The 16723-nt window shown below is 25.8% G+C and overlaps 1 protein-coding gene and 1 long non-coding RNA gene across 4 annotated transcripts in view; one reads left to right on the top strand and one right to left on the bottom strand.

Annotated features, from left to right (window-relative positions):
• Window positions 1-7388, bottom strand: part of LOC127283794 (uncharacterized) — a 54780-nt gene extending 47392 nt beyond the window's left edge. Inside the window, exon 1 of the long non-coding RNA XR_007843394.1 lies at window positions 7284-7388. This is a non-coding gene — a long non-coding RNA (uncharacterized LOC127283794). The remainder of the gene's footprint in view (window positions 1-7283) is intronic.
• Window positions 7349-16723, top strand: part of LOC127283790 (insulin-like receptor) — a 51085-nt gene continuing 41710 nt past the window's right edge. The window contains exon 1 of one of the 3 annotated variants that reach the window (XM_051308884.1): window positions 7349-7525. The gene's annotated coding sequence lies outside the window, so the exon portion shown is untranslated. Of the gene's footprint in view, window positions 7526-7553; window positions 7706-7746; window positions 9068-16723 lie in introns of those variants that run through there. The other 2 variants (XM_051308885.1, XM_051308886.1) reach the window with 2 other exon arrangements.

The following is a 16723-nucleotide window of genomic DNA, read 5'->3' on the forward strand; positions in this document are numbered from 1 at the left end:
AAAAGTCGATTTTTTATTTTTAATAAATATTTTATTTCAATTATTGGAAGAGCTAATAGGTACTAAAAAAAATTCATATTTCATTTAAAAATTTTGTAAAAAATAAAAATGGAAAAAAAAAATTGAAAAAGTCTTACAATTTGAGGCCTATCAACCAAAAAATATGAACAAATTAATTTTAGGCATCATTCATGTGTCTCGAATTTCCTAGTATAATTATAATTATTTAATAAATGAAATAATTTTTTTAAGAAATTTATTAAAAGAGTAATAAAATAAATTGAATTTATAATACGCTTCTACAATTTTCTTATCGCATCAAATTGCGTTTAGAATTTAAACCTTCTTCAACATATTAATTAATAATTGCTGTCTATTTTTGTCCTATTTTGTCATTTTCAACAAACAAATAATTTCATATAAAAACACGAGAATTATTTTTCTAAATATATTAATTTAATTTGATTATATTTTTTTTGCATTTTGTTTTATCAGAAGCGCTTGCATAGCATCTCTATTGAAAATTATTGGGTTGGATAGTGAAATCGGTATTGTATCCTTGAATTCATTTGTAATTAGAATTCTTGAGAATAAGAAAGAAAATGTACACAATGGAATTTAATTTTTTACACTTTAGAAGAATATGAAATCAAAATTTAATTATTTTCCAATTAATTAATTCATATATAGTTTAAAACAAACTAGACTTATACCTCCATAATTCAGCTAAAATATAAAAATATGAATAGTGAAAAAAATTTAATTTGAAAGTATTAAAATTTTTGTCACATCTATATACATATATGTTTAAATTAAATATTTTTAATCTCTGCTTAAATCAACAAGTGGAAAGTAATTTTGAACTTCAAAAAAAAGAAAAAATTGGGTTGGCTTCTTTATATTGGATAAATTATTGTTTCAAATACAAAAATTATTGGTATAAATACAGTTTTATTTAATTCAAATAAGATTTATTTGATTCAAGTAAATATTTATTTAACAATTGTCAAGTAACCGATTATTTAAAGCAAATAAATGTTTTTTTCAATGCATAATTCTTTCAGATACATAATATTGTATTATAACTACTCATTTTGCGCCTGAATTCTAGCAACCTATTTAACAGTTCTGCATTAAAAGCAAATAACCCGATAGGATATTTATAATGAGAAGTGCTTCTGACATTAAGAACTTAAATACGTACACTGAGAACTCCATATAATTTAACCTCTTGTTAGGACAAGTATCAAGTTTTCCTCATTAATTTAGATCCTTTATTACTCCAGTCATACTCTCTAAATCTGAATAAGTGGAATTTCACTTATGTTTCAAAAGTCTTCCACGTAGAAAAATAAGTGTATATGCTCTCTAAATTTGAATCAGCGAAATCTCGCTGATTCTCAGCTATAAGTATACCACTGATTCCAATCAGCTTATATGCACTAATGAATTAGTGGAATTTCACTGATTTTTCAGCGTATATCCGCTGATTGGTACCAGTGGTATACTTATCGCTGATTCAAATTTAGAGAGTGCACTTGAAAATAAGTAATTTTCACTCAAAAATAAGTGAAGTTTCACTTATTTTTAAGTGCATATACACTTATTTTTCTACGTGGAAGACTTTTGAAACATTATAAGTGAAATTTCACTTATTCAGATTTAGAGAGTATATAACATATATTTTTTTTTATAAAAACTAATTATAATAGCAATATTGATCTCTCTAAATATGAATTAGTAAATAATAAATAATTTGATAGCAAAAACTTTAGAATTTAGTTTCAGAATGAAACGGATTGATTCGAAAAGAATACAAACTTTCTATTAATAAATTCAATTAGAATTTGACTATTTTTTTCAGTAATTTTCTAATAATCATATATAAAAAAATATTTAAAAAAAAATTTTATATTATAAAATAATAATAATTAAATTTAATGTAAATTTTCTGAAAAACAAGACATTCTTATTATATTGATGAGAATATAAAAATCATAAAAGCATTGAATGGAAATTGTCATAACTTCTGAAGCTTTCAAAGCATGAATAGAAAGCTTTCAATATGTACTGAAAACAGGTACAAAAGAACCAACGCAATTTGAAAATATAAATGAAAACCAATTTGATTTTCAAATTAGCTTCTTTCAATTTCAAGTTTTTATTTAAAGTAATAATAGATATTTATTTTATAATTGCACTTTATTATTTATTTTAGTTAATAATAATAAGTTTTTTTATTGATAATTATATCAACAATTAAAATAAATTTAGGATATTAATAAAATACATAATTTTAAAAGCTGATAAAATATTTTCGCAAATAGTTACACAGAAAATTATAAGGTATCAAAATAAGCTGCAACGCTTATTATTTTAATCCAATTTTGCTTATGGGGCATTCCACGGGAGATTTTCATACAAAATTTTTTTTCCACAAAACATATTTTCTTTTCGAAATCTATATGAAAAATAAGGAAATACGTATTTTTTTATTTGATGAAAATAAAGGAAGTTATGATTTTTTGAAATTTAACGTCAACGAAGAAAGTGTGTTTTTGGAACATTTTTTAATCTATTGTACTAAGAAAAAATGAACAAATTTCATATATAGCATAATTTTTAATTTATTAGTACGATCCCTGGCGGATTCGATTTGCGTAATGTCTACTTAACTAAGCGGACTTTAGGTAGACATTAGGTAGACATGTAAAAAAACGTATAAAAAAGCTATTAATCGACTTATTATGATAAAAAAAAGTTGATAAAAGGGTAAATGAATGTTTATAGAGTAAATTCGTACAAAATTTGTAATTAATAAAGCAATAAATAATTAATAATGAATGGAAATGTGCGCGAGGTACCTGATCAGTTCAGCTGTACAATTATTTTCGTGCTATTTTCATGAAAAGAATATAAATTAACTGCAAAAACAATTGATATTTATAAAAAAGTGTAAAATTGATTTAATTTTATTGTTTGCAATACGAATTATTAAATAATAATTAAGTTTTTATCAAATGTGAATAGTGTTGTGAAAACCTGTGAAAACTAATGAGTTACTAAATTACCGATCGCATATGAGAGATGGCGCCACCAGTTTTTACAATACAGTGCGAGCATGTTTTCTTCCAAGCTTTTGCTTTGAAAGAAAATAAAAAGTGAATTTTAAAATGCAGAATAAAGTTATACAAATAATTATTGATTTCATAATTGTTTCTCGTCCAAAATTACGGACATGATTGCATTTTTTTTTGTTACACTCATCGAGAACTTTTTATTATCATATGCGATCGGTAATGTAGTAACTCATTAGTTTTCACAGGTTTTAACAACACTATTCACATTTGATAAAAACTTAATTATTATTTAATAATTCGTATTGCAAACAATAAAATTAAATCAATTTTACACTTTTTTATAAATATCAATTGTTTTTGCAGTTAATTTATATTCTTTTCATGAAAATAGCACGAAAATAATTGTACAGCTGAACTGATCAGGTACCTCGCGCACATTTCCATTCATTATTAATTATTTATTGCTTTATTAATTACAAATTTTGTACGAATTTACTCTATAAACATTCATTTACCCTTTTATCAACTTTTTTTTATCATAATAAGTCGATTAATAGCTTTTTTATACGTTTTTTTACATGTCTACCTAATGTCTACCTAAAGTCCGCTTAGTTAAGTAGACATTACGCAAATCGAATCCGCCAGGGATAGATTAAAAAATGTTCCAAAAACACACTTTCTTCGTTGACGTTAAATTTCAAAAAATCATAACTTCCTTCATTTTCATCAAATAAAAAAATACACTGAGAAAACTGGAGGTTCAGATTAAACCTCTGGACGGATTAAGAATTCATATTTGAGAGTTGGCTATGGAACAACACTCTAAGGGCGCACTCACACCTTTTGGCTGCCTGCAGGTTACCATGGCAACGCATGAGAGTGAGTGCGACAGAAAATTTAAAAATTTGAATATTCAAATTTTCTGTCTCACTCACACTCGTGCGTTGCCATGGTAACCTGCAGGCAGGCAGGCAGCCAAAAAAGGTGTGAGTGCGCCATAAGTAATCGAATACACCATTCAGGGAAAGTCGTGTTATCCTTCCTGGAGGGATAATAAGTTTATGGTTGAGGAACAAATGATAAATCTTGAGGAATCCCTTCCTTATCTTGCGCGGAATAAATAAATATGGCAACCTAACCTCAAAATTTAATACATTAAATTAAATGTCACCATATATCTTAGCGCGATCTTTGTGCGCAGAAGCTAATTCAAATTTTCTGCGCAGCTTTTATCCCTCCGTGCGTGAACGGACAGAATATGAAAGCAGATTTCTTTTATTAATTCAAAAATACATTTCGAAGGACTATTAAACTCTCTTGATAAGACAGTTGAACATACATTTTTTGAACCTCTGAATTTAACACTCCAGTTTTCTCAGTGTACGTATTTCCTTATTTTTCATATACACGGAAAAAAAGAAAAAGTAACTTTTACTACTTTAAAAGTAAAATTGGACCTGTCCGAAGTTTCTGCGCATCTCTGGCAACTTTTACTCCAAAAATAGTAAAATTTACTTCAGAAATAGTAAAAATTACTACGGAAACAGTAAAATTTACTACAGAAATAGTCAATTTTACTATTTTTCGAGTAAAAGTTGCCAGAGATGCGCAGAAACTTCGGACAGGTCCAATTTTACTTTTAAAGTAGTAAAAGTTACTTTATTCGTTTTTCCATTTTTCTCCGTGTAGATTTCGAAAAAAAATGTTTCGGGAAAAAAAAATTTTCAATGAAAATCTCCCGTGGAATGCCCCTTATTTTAATACCAAAATATGGATTAAAATAAGCAAAATTGGATTAAAATAATAATAAATAATAAACAAAAATTTTTTTTTTATAATTTGTTGATTATAATAAAAACTATAAGAAATATTTTTTAGTCAAAAAAATTACATAATTTTTTATTTTAAAAAATTATTTTTTTAAAAATCGTTTATCATACTCTCTTAATTTGAGTAAACGTTTGCGTATAGAAAATATTGAATCAAATACGGACAATTAAATGTGTTTTCTTGATTCAATACTATTTTTTTTCCAGTGTAGAACGTAAAAATTACCTCTACTCTCTAAATAAAATATAAATCAGTGAAAAAGTCACTGGTCTCAAATCAGTCGCTAAATTTTAGCTATTTGAATCAGTGGTTTTCACTGACAGTTAGTGACATTTCACTGGAGAATCAATTACTTTGACTGAAAATCAGTGAAATTTTACTGATTCAAATAGCTAGAATTTAGCGACTGATTTGAGACCAGTAAATTTTTCACTGATTCAAATTTAGAGAGTAAGTTCCCTTTTCTCTAGTGGAGAGTTATTTTAGTTTTTAAAAATATATACCTAAAGCTCGCCTAAAGCTTAGAATCTTACTTTTTTCAATTACTCCCGTGCAGCATCCAAAAGTGATTGACCATAGTTAATGAAAGATTTCAGAACTTTTTTTTTTCGTTTGATTTCGAAAACCGCCCTAAGTAACGAGTTTCAAGCAAATCTGATCAATTTTATTATACTCTTTTTTGTAGTGATTTTTTATTTGGTTTTTTTTCAAATCAATGTGTCCTTCTTTGAAGTGTATTTGTAAAAAATCTAATAAAGCTAGAGATCTGGGGTTGGTTTCATTAAAAAGAGCGTCCTTTTTCCCAATCAGAATCTCCAAAAATCGTCACAACATAAAAATAAACGAAATTCTATTTATTAAAAAATTGTTACTTCAACGAATTTTCATTTTACAGAATTATTATTTGTTCGAATATTCATTTTACAGAATTATTATCCTTCTTTTGCTCTACTTAATAAATATCTGTCAAAAAAAAATTCGAAATAAAATTTTCTTTGAAACAAAAAAAGCTTCTTAGTTTCAAAGAAAATTTCTTTAATTCAAAAAAATTTGTGCATGAATTCAAAAAAATTCTAACATTAATATATGGCGTCAAAGAAACATTTATTTGAATTAAATAAAAAATTTCTTTAAAACGAAGATTATTTTTCTATGATACAAAGATAATTTATTTGAAACAAATAAATTTTCTGTGTATCAAAGAAAAATTTGTCAAAAAAATTGATTTCTTTGAATCAAAGAAACCTTTTTTTCTGGCGATGATATAATCTTTTATTTGTCTTGTAAATATTTAATTTTTTTAAATTCAAGATTAAAAAAATATTTAATTACTTCGTTGTATATAAACCCAAAAATATTATGAAATTTTGATTTTATTTCTACGACGTAAACTGTACACATTTAAAAAAAATTGGGTCAATGCTTTTTTTTTATTTATGTAACTTAAAAAAATTTTTTGATTTAAAGAATTATTTTTTTGATTGAAAAAAATTTATCTTTTGAATTAAACAAAAATTCTTTTAACTTGAAAAATAATTTTCGTTTAAATCAAAATTTAATTATAACATTTTAATGTAAATTATTTATAAATAAATAAAAAAAAAAAAATGTGCCCCTGTATAAGGGCTATACGGTTACGGAAATGTATCATAGGTAGCGAAGTAAAAGAGAATAACATAATGCAACTGCATATTAAATATACCTAAACTGAAAAAAAATTATTTAATTCAAATATACAATCGTTTACTTGACTAGTATTAAATAAATATTTAACAGTTAAATTTTTTTTTACTTGAAAAATAATTTTAAAAAATTTAAATTTATTATTATATTGTATTATTAAATTAATTAATAATATAAAAATAAATAAAATAAAAATAAAATAAATATTTATGTAATTATTGATTACATATTTGAATGAAAAAAAAAATGTTCGGAGAGTCCGAATTTTTTATTTCATATTTAAAAAATGTTTGTCAATAATTAATATAAATAAAAAGTACTAAATTCCCGCCAAATATTAATATCAATAAAAACAAATAAATAAAAATATAATTAAAAAAAAAAATTTTAATTCGCGCCATTTTCAAAAAGTAATCGCTTATAGGCGAAATTTTTTCATTCTTGATACTATTTTCCTGATATTAAACTTAACCTAATTATTAAAATTACTATTCCAATTATATTAATGGGGGTAACAAAAAAAATAGTTAATTCTTTAATTAAAAAATTTACTATATTCCTGTGAATTTTATTCATTATTTAAAGTTTTCACAAAAAGTGTTTCTTTAATTTCATGTTTAAAAAAAATTGAACTAATTTTTTTCTTACAATACTAAAAAAAAAATAAAAATTCTACAGGATTTCTCTTACTGTATATACGCTCCTGCAGTCCAGCTGACTCGTCTCGTTGCGATGTGTAGTGGAGTGTGAGTGTAGTGTTCGCTTGTTTGTCGTGCAGTGAACTGCGTATATATTTATTATACGTCTCGCGTCGTTTGTGGTGTTTCAAATAATAGATTCACGAGTTTAAAAACAATTTTTTTTTCTTTTTTGTGAAATAAAACAATTCAGTTGAAGGTAGCCGAACATTTAAAATAACGCACCTCTCAAAGGTAAACAAAAATTTGCAACCTATATATGTGTATATATATATAGGATAAAAACAAATATTACCTGTAAATATTTTGTAGCCACGTGGGCAGTGTTGCCTTTTAGTTGTGCCTCTCTGACCTACTCGAAAATGCGTCTAAAATAAGATCACATCAACAAACAACATTCTAACCTCAAAAATGGTAAAAAATTTTTAATGAAAAATCATTAGAAATAAGAATTTGTGAAACAAAACAAAGAGAGGGAGAGAAATAAGAGATTGGTTGAATGAGGAGAATATAGTGAAGGAGGCAAATGAGGCGTAGCTGAATAAAGAGAGAGAATGAGGAAAGAAAAGAGCGAAACTGACGCCAAAGGACCTTGTTTATGGATTATTTTTTTTTGTCGGGTTTTGTTTTTTTTTTTTTTTCTTTTCTTTTAACACGTGGGGGGAAAGTGTGATTTTTTGACGTGAAAATTGTTAACCTTCCACTTTGGCATTGCGATCGATTTATTCCATTGTTGTACGCCGGGTGCGACAGATAATCCTACCGGAGGTTATGTATCTCGAAAGTAAAGTGTTATAAAGACGCTGTGAACTTTGAAAAAAAAAAAGTCTCGCACGTGTGACGACGCTCGATTTTGATTGCATCTTGCATTTGTCGTCGTCGTCGTACAAGGCGTAAACATAGGCTGAAGTCCCCCCCTGAGTGCAAAATAGCATTCGAGGTTGTAAACAAGTGCCTGTGAGTATGTGTGCGCATGGATTGCTGTGCCTCTGGCGCGTGACGTAATCCATTCAGCTTACTACGCAATACGAGACGCGGCATATCCTCGCGATCAGTTTCCTCTCTCACTCGTTTTTTCTCTCTCTCTCTCCTGTATCCACTGGACATTATATGTTTGTATTGTGACTTCCATGATTTATATGCAGCCAGGAAGCGGATGTGTGTAGGATAAAAAAAAAAATTTATTTTCCCATGATTAATCATTTGAATGATATTTCAGCAATTTTTTTTTTTTTTTTTATAAAACGTGTGTTCTGGAATTTTATTTTGTAGAGTCAAATGTAGCCCGTGAATTTCTCTCGAATTTTCCTTCTTGCTTTATAGGACTGCGCTTCTCCTCTCTTTTTTCTCTGTCTCTGTCTGTCTCTCTTTTTCTCTCTCGGTTGCCTTGAAGTCGTGACCCCTGAGATGAGCCGCCTCTTTTCGGAGACGCATTTTTCCAAGAAGGGAAAGGTTAAGTTGTTTGTTTCTTTCTCGTGGAAGCATTGCTTCGTGTCGTGAAATCAATTTACAAGAGAATTCCTAAATATATTTTTAACTGAATAATGATAAAATGAAAATATTTTTATTTAAGTGAAAACAAAATTTAATATTGAATTTTTAAAAATGGAATTAAATTTTTTTTAAAATATCAATAAATTTTGATGAAAAGAGGAAAAAAAAATAATTTATCTTTTTTTTCCTTTGCAACAATATTGGAGAAGTGAAAATAAATTTCTTGTTTTCTTTTTTTTACGTCACGTTATTCACGAGCTGTGAAATAAATTTGCATTTGCGGTACGTATATATATATATATATATATATAGTTATTAGATAAACAAACAAGAATGGTTTGGTAGAACTATAATTGTGTTTTGTGAATCGCTTTGCAGTTGTTTGTAGCCCTTGAATAATATAGAACTAATACGTATATATATGGAGTTTACTGCGTAAATTGTGAATCAAGAGAGTATATGGAACAGAATCGACGTATTTGCAGTCGGCCTCCACGTGAAAGCGTTATCGAACCAGCAAAGTTGATTGTTTGGCTTGTTTTGGTTCTTGCCGACGCTTTGCTCGAGGTTTGTCATTTGTTATTGTTGTGCAATTTCTATACCTATATATATATATAATAACTGAATTCCCTGAGAAAATCTCTTTTTTCGTGTGACGCAAAAAGAATGAATGACAGAGTATACACATATATATATATATATACGTAGCGGTTAAAGAAAATATTTCGTTTTATTATAACTCTCTACGATTGGAAGAATATTTAATGAGGACTTATTGATAAACACTTCCTCTTATTTAAATTTTAAAGAGACTGCTTCGTATATTATATTTTTTTCAAAAGTGAACACAATTTTTGAATTTTACAAATAATTTCAAAAATCTATAATTTATGAATTAAAATTTTTTTTTAAAAAAATCTTGGAATAACAGGTACAAAAAAAATTTTTAAATTTATTTAAATTGTACACGAGTTTACAAAATTTTACCCTTTATAAAACAAAAACAAAAAAATACATAATTAGTTGATAATAAAATTAAGAAAAAAAAAATTGGCCTTATAAAAAAGAAACAAACAATAGAAAAACGTGATCATTCAAATAATTGAAAATTACTTATTAGAATTAAAAATTTAAGTGGAAATGTAGAAGATTTATTTTCTTTCCATTAATTTTATTTCTTTAAATTTTTTTATCCCGCAAAATATTTTTCATTAAATTAATTTTATTTAAAATGTTAAAATGTTTTTTTTTTTAAATTGGATATAAAGAAAATGTTTTACACCCCTAGTTTTTAAAAATATTAATTTTTTTTTTTCTATTGATATTGTATTTTGGCACCAGTTTGAAGGTTTTCTAAGAGGAAATATTTTTTTTTCTATACATTTTTTTTCGTTCGGCGAACATTCTGAATTTTTTAATCATTTATCAAAGATGTCGGATCTCTTGAGATATAATTTTTTTTTTATGAAAAATCATGTGAATTTCTCACTTTAGATATTTTTTTTATAAAATGAAATAAATTTTTTGAAAAATTTAGAAAACAAATTTTTTTTTTTTTTTTTTTATTCTTCTATATTCTTTTTTTTTATTTGTGTTCTATTAATGGTTTTTGTTAGTACATCAAATCAATTGGATGCATTGCATCAGCCAGTTTCAGATTCACATTGAGTATCAAGTCACTACTTAATTCGTGTATTGAAAAGTTATTTCGAAATAAACTATACGTACGTATATAAATTTTCCTTATAAAATTTAATTTTCATCGTAAAAAAAAAAAAAAAAAAAAATTCTAACAATGTGGTAAATAGTAGTTAATAATGTAATTTTTCAAATTTTGTTTTGTCGTTAAATTCAATAAATTAATTTTTAGACAAAAATATTAAATAAAAAAGTAAATTTTTATTTCATATTTGTTTTCTAGCAGTTTATGATTAAATTTTTTAAAATAAACTTTCTAACGGGAAAATTATTTTTATAATTTGAATTTTCTATCACATATATAAATCCAAATTTTTTTTTATTTAAAAATTTTTAATTTTATTTTCTCATTGAAAATACAAAATTTAAATATAAAATTTTTGAAATATGGTGAATTTTTTTTGTTCACGATTACATGTAGGTCGTTTTGGAAACATGAAATGTTAACTATTATCTGTGAATTCTATTCCTAAAATAGTATCGAATAATATGGCAAAGGGGAACTATTGTTATGTCTATATATCTTCGAGGCAGGTATCAATTTTCCCTTCATTCATAAGAGTGTATCCTCTACAATTTATAAACTCTATTCTTTTTAATTCTCAGAAAAAATAAGTGAATGGTTAAAGGAATGTGTATAAAAAAAACTGTTGATACTGTTATTTATAAAATTATCTAAAATTAAGTGGAGGATATATATATACTAAGCAACTATAGATTTCGAATATAAGACTTATATATATGACCTGCCTTAAGGGCAGTTCAAAGTCGACGCGATTTTTCCACTGAAAATCTATGTAAAAATTGCAATCGACTTTGACCAGCCCTTAATGTTTCAGAGTTGCTACGGTACTGGAAAACCTGGAATTGTCAGGGAATTTTTTCTCAGTCAGGGAAAACCGGGAAAACCTGGAAATGTCAGGGAATTTTATAAAATATTGTTTCGAAAATTAATTTTCCGAATTTAAATCGCAAAAATTTTAAATAACCAAGTTCACAATACTACCATTCTTTTCTATTGATACTATTCTGTCTGAAAGATTCTTTATTTTCTTCATAATAACTGAACAATTAATTTTATTTATAAATGTTTTTTAAAATATTTTATCAGATTATAAAGTGGTCATTACTTTATCTAGTTTAAGTAGAGTATATTTTTGTTATAAAAGTTGAACTACTGTCTCACTGTGGACTCTAATTTTAACATACTGGAACTGATTACGTATATATGACAAAGTGATATTCAATTTTGTATTAATATTTTTAAGTTCAGACCTACTCTATGCTGTTTCCAAAGATTTTAAACAAAATAAAACTTTTGAATGTAATTCATTTGCCTCATCTCCAATTTAAAAAAAACCTCCAATAACTAATTTTACAATTTAGACACAAAACAAATTTGTTAATTAATAACCATTTAAATGTTTTATTGTCAATTTAATTTAATTTTTTTTGCATACATATAGTATACATAATATATTAATGTTAATTATTTAACCCGACAAAATTTTGAAGGTTAGTGTTTCTCTATACATAATTGTTATTATTTTTTTCTCAATGAATATATTTATTTTACGATTAAATTATTTTTATGGTTTAATAGATACATTGTCTTTCCTATAAACTAATTAAAATAATATTTTTAAATTATTTATAGAATTTATTCACAAAAAAGCTTAAGTGTCCAAGGCTACCCGAATCTCCCCTAAGCTAAAACTTTAATATAAAAATTTTATATTTGGTCAGGGAATTTTATGAAAAATGGGCTGGAAATGTCAGGGAATTTTGAAATTACGAAACCGTAGCAACCCTGTGTTTCTTCTAGATGGAGTCTTTAAATTTTCAATGCTCAAATTAAATTATTTTTTTTAACAGCGGTAAAAATTGCGAAAATTCAGAAAGTGCTTGTTTTAAACATAATTTTTCATATCTAATACAGTTTCTGTTATTAGAGGCGTTCTACGGCATGAAACTCTTAGACCTTTATTATTTTTACTAACAGCATATACCCTGGAGTTATTAGCCTCATCTAGATACTCAAAAAGCTTTTGGAAAATAATTAACAGTTTTAGATTTAAATCTAATCCTAATAATAATATATAAAATTAGAAATTTGGCATGATTTTTTCTCCAAGAGCTGACGACTTCAGGGGTGCGACAATTCAATTTACAATTATTGAAGAATCAAACCCTATACTTGATGTACCAATTAATTACGAGGAAATTATTATAGCAATTAATAAATGAAAAAATAATAATGCATCGGGATCGGATGGAATTTCATATGAATTTTTAAAGAATTTACCCGGAAAATGGATTTTAGATGTGGGCTCCCTTTTTTAATAAAATTTAAAAAAAAGAGAAATTCCCTGATTTCTCCACCCTGAGGGTAGAAGCAAACAGGACCCAAATAAATATAGACCTAAAGCTCTTGTCAACTGCATTACGAAAATATTCACGCAAATTATAAACAATAGAATGACTGAATGGGTTAATCAAATGGATCTTTTGACAGAATTCAAAACTGGGTTCAGGAAAAACCGAAGTTGAATCGACAATCAGGGTGTCTAACGGTCAGGGAAAAGTCAGGGAATTTCAGAAAATTTCATTCAAAGTCAGGGAGAAATTTCTGTAAATTTCTACAAAAGTTAAAATTTTTTGTGAATTTAAAAATTTTTAAATCTAAAAAAACTTGAATGGTTTTTATTACCATTTGTTACTACCATTAGAAATTAATTTATTGTTAAATATGTCAGTAATCATATTTTTGTCCAAAAAAAAGCAGATAAATAAGGTTATTAAAAAGTCAGGGAAAAATCAAAAAATGTCAGGGAGAAGTCAGGGAATTTTTTTCTTAATCCTTGTTAGACATCCTGTAATGGTTAGTAAAACAGGGTGTCCAGCGGTCAGGGATGTCCGGGAAAAGTCAGGGAACTTTTTAAAAATTTTCTAAAAATGAACATTTTTATGATTTTTTTTAAATTTTCTGGTGCAAGAAAAAGTGAATAAAGCTAATAAATAAAATGTTTTTTATTATCTTAAAAATACTTTAATAATTTATACTTTTCATGTTTTTAATATTAAATATTTATTAAAGAAAAATTAGAAAAAGGTTAGGAAAAAGTCAGGGAATTTCAGGGAAAAAGTCTGGGAATTTTTTTTGTACTTCTTACTATGGACACCCTGTAAAAGTTACTAATAAATAGTAAAATTTTACTAATTCATAAGCAAAAAGTTAGTCACTAATTCAAATTAGTAAACATTTTTACTAATTCAGATTTAGAGGGTAAAAAATGTCATAAAATGCTATAAATGTATTTTCACTAGTTTTTTAATAATTTTAAATATGGCAACCAGGTCTGGCCCTGGTCGGGCCCATAGAAATTTACTAACCTGGGGCCAGAACAGGAAATCGGGTCGGGGCCAGGTCGGTAATCGGGATGAAAAGTGTCAATTTCTGCACGGGCTGTTATACTAACTTTGTATATATGCTACAATGTTTAATATTTATAGCTAAAGATGTATACGAAAAAAAATTCTGCGGTGACAATATTTAATTTAAAAAATTAATGTTTCTTTGAAACATATCTATACCTTACAATGTTCGAGTAATAAACATTTTTTTAAAATGCTTAATGTCCCCATAATAATTATGTTTATCTATTTAAATGAGGCAATTTTTTTGTTAAATATACACCATAAAATGAAAAAAAAAATGTAAAAAATAATCTCTCCATAAATTATATCTTAATTAACTTTGTATGATGCTGTACAGTGTTTATAACTATGGGCTTCCTATCATTTACGTAAAAAATACAAGTAATTTCAATGTTTTTAAAATTTTAATTGTGACAATATTTAATTTAATCAATAATTAATGTTTTGTTAAAACATATTGAATCTTATCCTTGGACTTACATGTGAGACAATTTTTATTTTTATATACAATATCAAGTTAAATGTATACTATAAAATGATTAAATAAAATTAAATAAAAATGTTTATAAAATATTTGCACTTAAGTGTATCTTTTTACTAACTTTGTATATATGGTATATACAATGTTTAATATTTATAACTACGTCGTCATTTATAAGATTTTAAGAGAAAATATATGTAATAATTTATGTAGATAAAGAAGTTGCTTGCTACAGGTACATTTACCCTTTGGAATTTTGTAGCACAGTTTGACACCTTACAGGTTATATTTTATCCTCCTGTACAATAATTTCGAGCATTCAATTCTCGATTCACAATACGAGATATAATCATATAAAATGATATAAAAAATTATAATTTTTATTTAAGAATTTTTTTTCTCTTTGCATAAGTGTGAAATTTTCTCACTTTATGTTTTTTATTATTTTTTTTTTTTTGTGATTTTATTTTTCGTTAAAAATTATTATACATTTAAATATTACAAATTCTGTTCGTTCTGAACCTGGGTACACTTTGTATGATACATTTTGCATAATTTATTGCTAGGGGGGGTAAAAGTTTCTCTATGAATATTAAAGTTTTGCGCGTAAATAATAATAATTATCGTCTCTAAGTTTTTTTTAAAAATATACATGTTTTTTTCTTTATTTGATAAAATAATTCTCACTTACAAACGAAATACATTTTTTTAAATTAAAAAAAATATATATAATTTGATTGTAATCTCTCTCTCTCTCTTAAATCAAAGTGAAATTTTGTACTTTATAAAGATTTAGAGAGATTATATAATATAATCTCTCTAAATCTTTATAAAGTACAAAATAATAAAAGAATAATTCTTGATCTTCTGGTTTAATCAACGTGCGAATTATTCTATATACGGAGAAACAAATGTGTGTTTCACCCATTGTATGTACCTAGGGTAACGGCACCAGTGAAAGAACATTTAAGGAAATGCATACTTTTATCATTTATTATTTTTGAATGCAGTTATTGAAAATTTTTTTACCAATTTTTTCTCGATAGCTAATTAAGTGTAGAATGCGAAGGTCATATTTAATTTTCATAAATATAAGATGTTAATTAAAATTTTAATTAATAAGTAAAACATACCTATTTCACCAGTGAAAGAAGAAATTGTCTAATGAAAGAATTTTCTGCATCCAGTGAAAGAACGATGTGAAATATATATTTAAAATATATTTAAAAAATATATTAAAACAAAGATAAAGTAATAAAATGTTTGTAATATACTAAAATAGAGGTAAATTAATGATAATTATGAATATTTTTTAACTAAGTTTGCAGAATCTTATTTTTAATTGATAATGCATTTATAACCTACAATCAATCATCTAGTTGCAATTTATTTTGACAATATTATTGTAACCTAACAGTGTTAACCTATTTGATTTTGTCTTTTTTTTGTTTATGACTTCAGACTATTCGTTGAAGGTGTTCTTCATTGGATTGCATTGGAACCAGTGAAAAAACATTTCTGTTCTTTCACTAGTAAATAGAAAAAAAACCCCAATGACGGAATTTGCTTTTCTTATGGCAAATTAATATTTTATTAGCTTTTAAATGAAAAGAAGTATTTCTAATACACAAGATAAATTTAGTTTAAAGAAGACCGACGATTTAAGGCAGTTTAAATTAGTTAAATGTGAAAAAAGAAATAACGTGTCAGAGAAGAGTTCTTATTGTTGAAGATAAATTTGCAACACAACATTTTTAAAAATTATTTTTTATAAAATTTACGTGTTAACTCTCTAGGTATCTTAGATACTAAAGACGTAAATTAAATAAGGAACATAAAAATATATAATTTATAATACCAAATTGCTTATTACACTAATTAGAATGCAAAACATGAAATTTGTTCTTTCACTGGTGTCAGTTCCTTCACTAGTACATTAAATATAAAATTAATCCTAGAAAATATTTAAAAGCAATCTCTCGTTCGATCAAAATTTTCGTTTGAACATAAAACCATATTGTATGTTATATTTTGTGTGTATGTATATGTGTGTGCCTCTATTCTGGTTGATATATATACCAGAATCATTAAACCTCGTTAATGTTGGTAAAAGTCTAGAATAATTAAGCTCAATGAACACTAATTGTCAGAAAAACAAATTCAATGAATATTCAATTCACTTTTGTGAAACGTGTTTTTCAGTTAACTCTGATAGAGAATTTATTATTTCTCGAAAAAATAGAGTCACAATGAAATATTGTCCGATAATTTCTGATAAGCTCGCATTATATTGTCGTACAATTTGAAAATAAAAGCTCCTT

The sequence above is a fragment of the Leptopilina boulardi genome, unplaced genomic scaffold (assembly GCF_019393585.1).
Source record: "Leptopilina boulardi isolate dan_hultmark-lab unplaced genomic scaffold, ZJU_Lbou_2.1 LbouV2_310, whole genome shotgun sequence".
NCBI lineage: Eukaryota > Metazoa > Arthropoda > Insecta > Hymenoptera > Figitidae > Leptopilina > Leptopilina boulardi.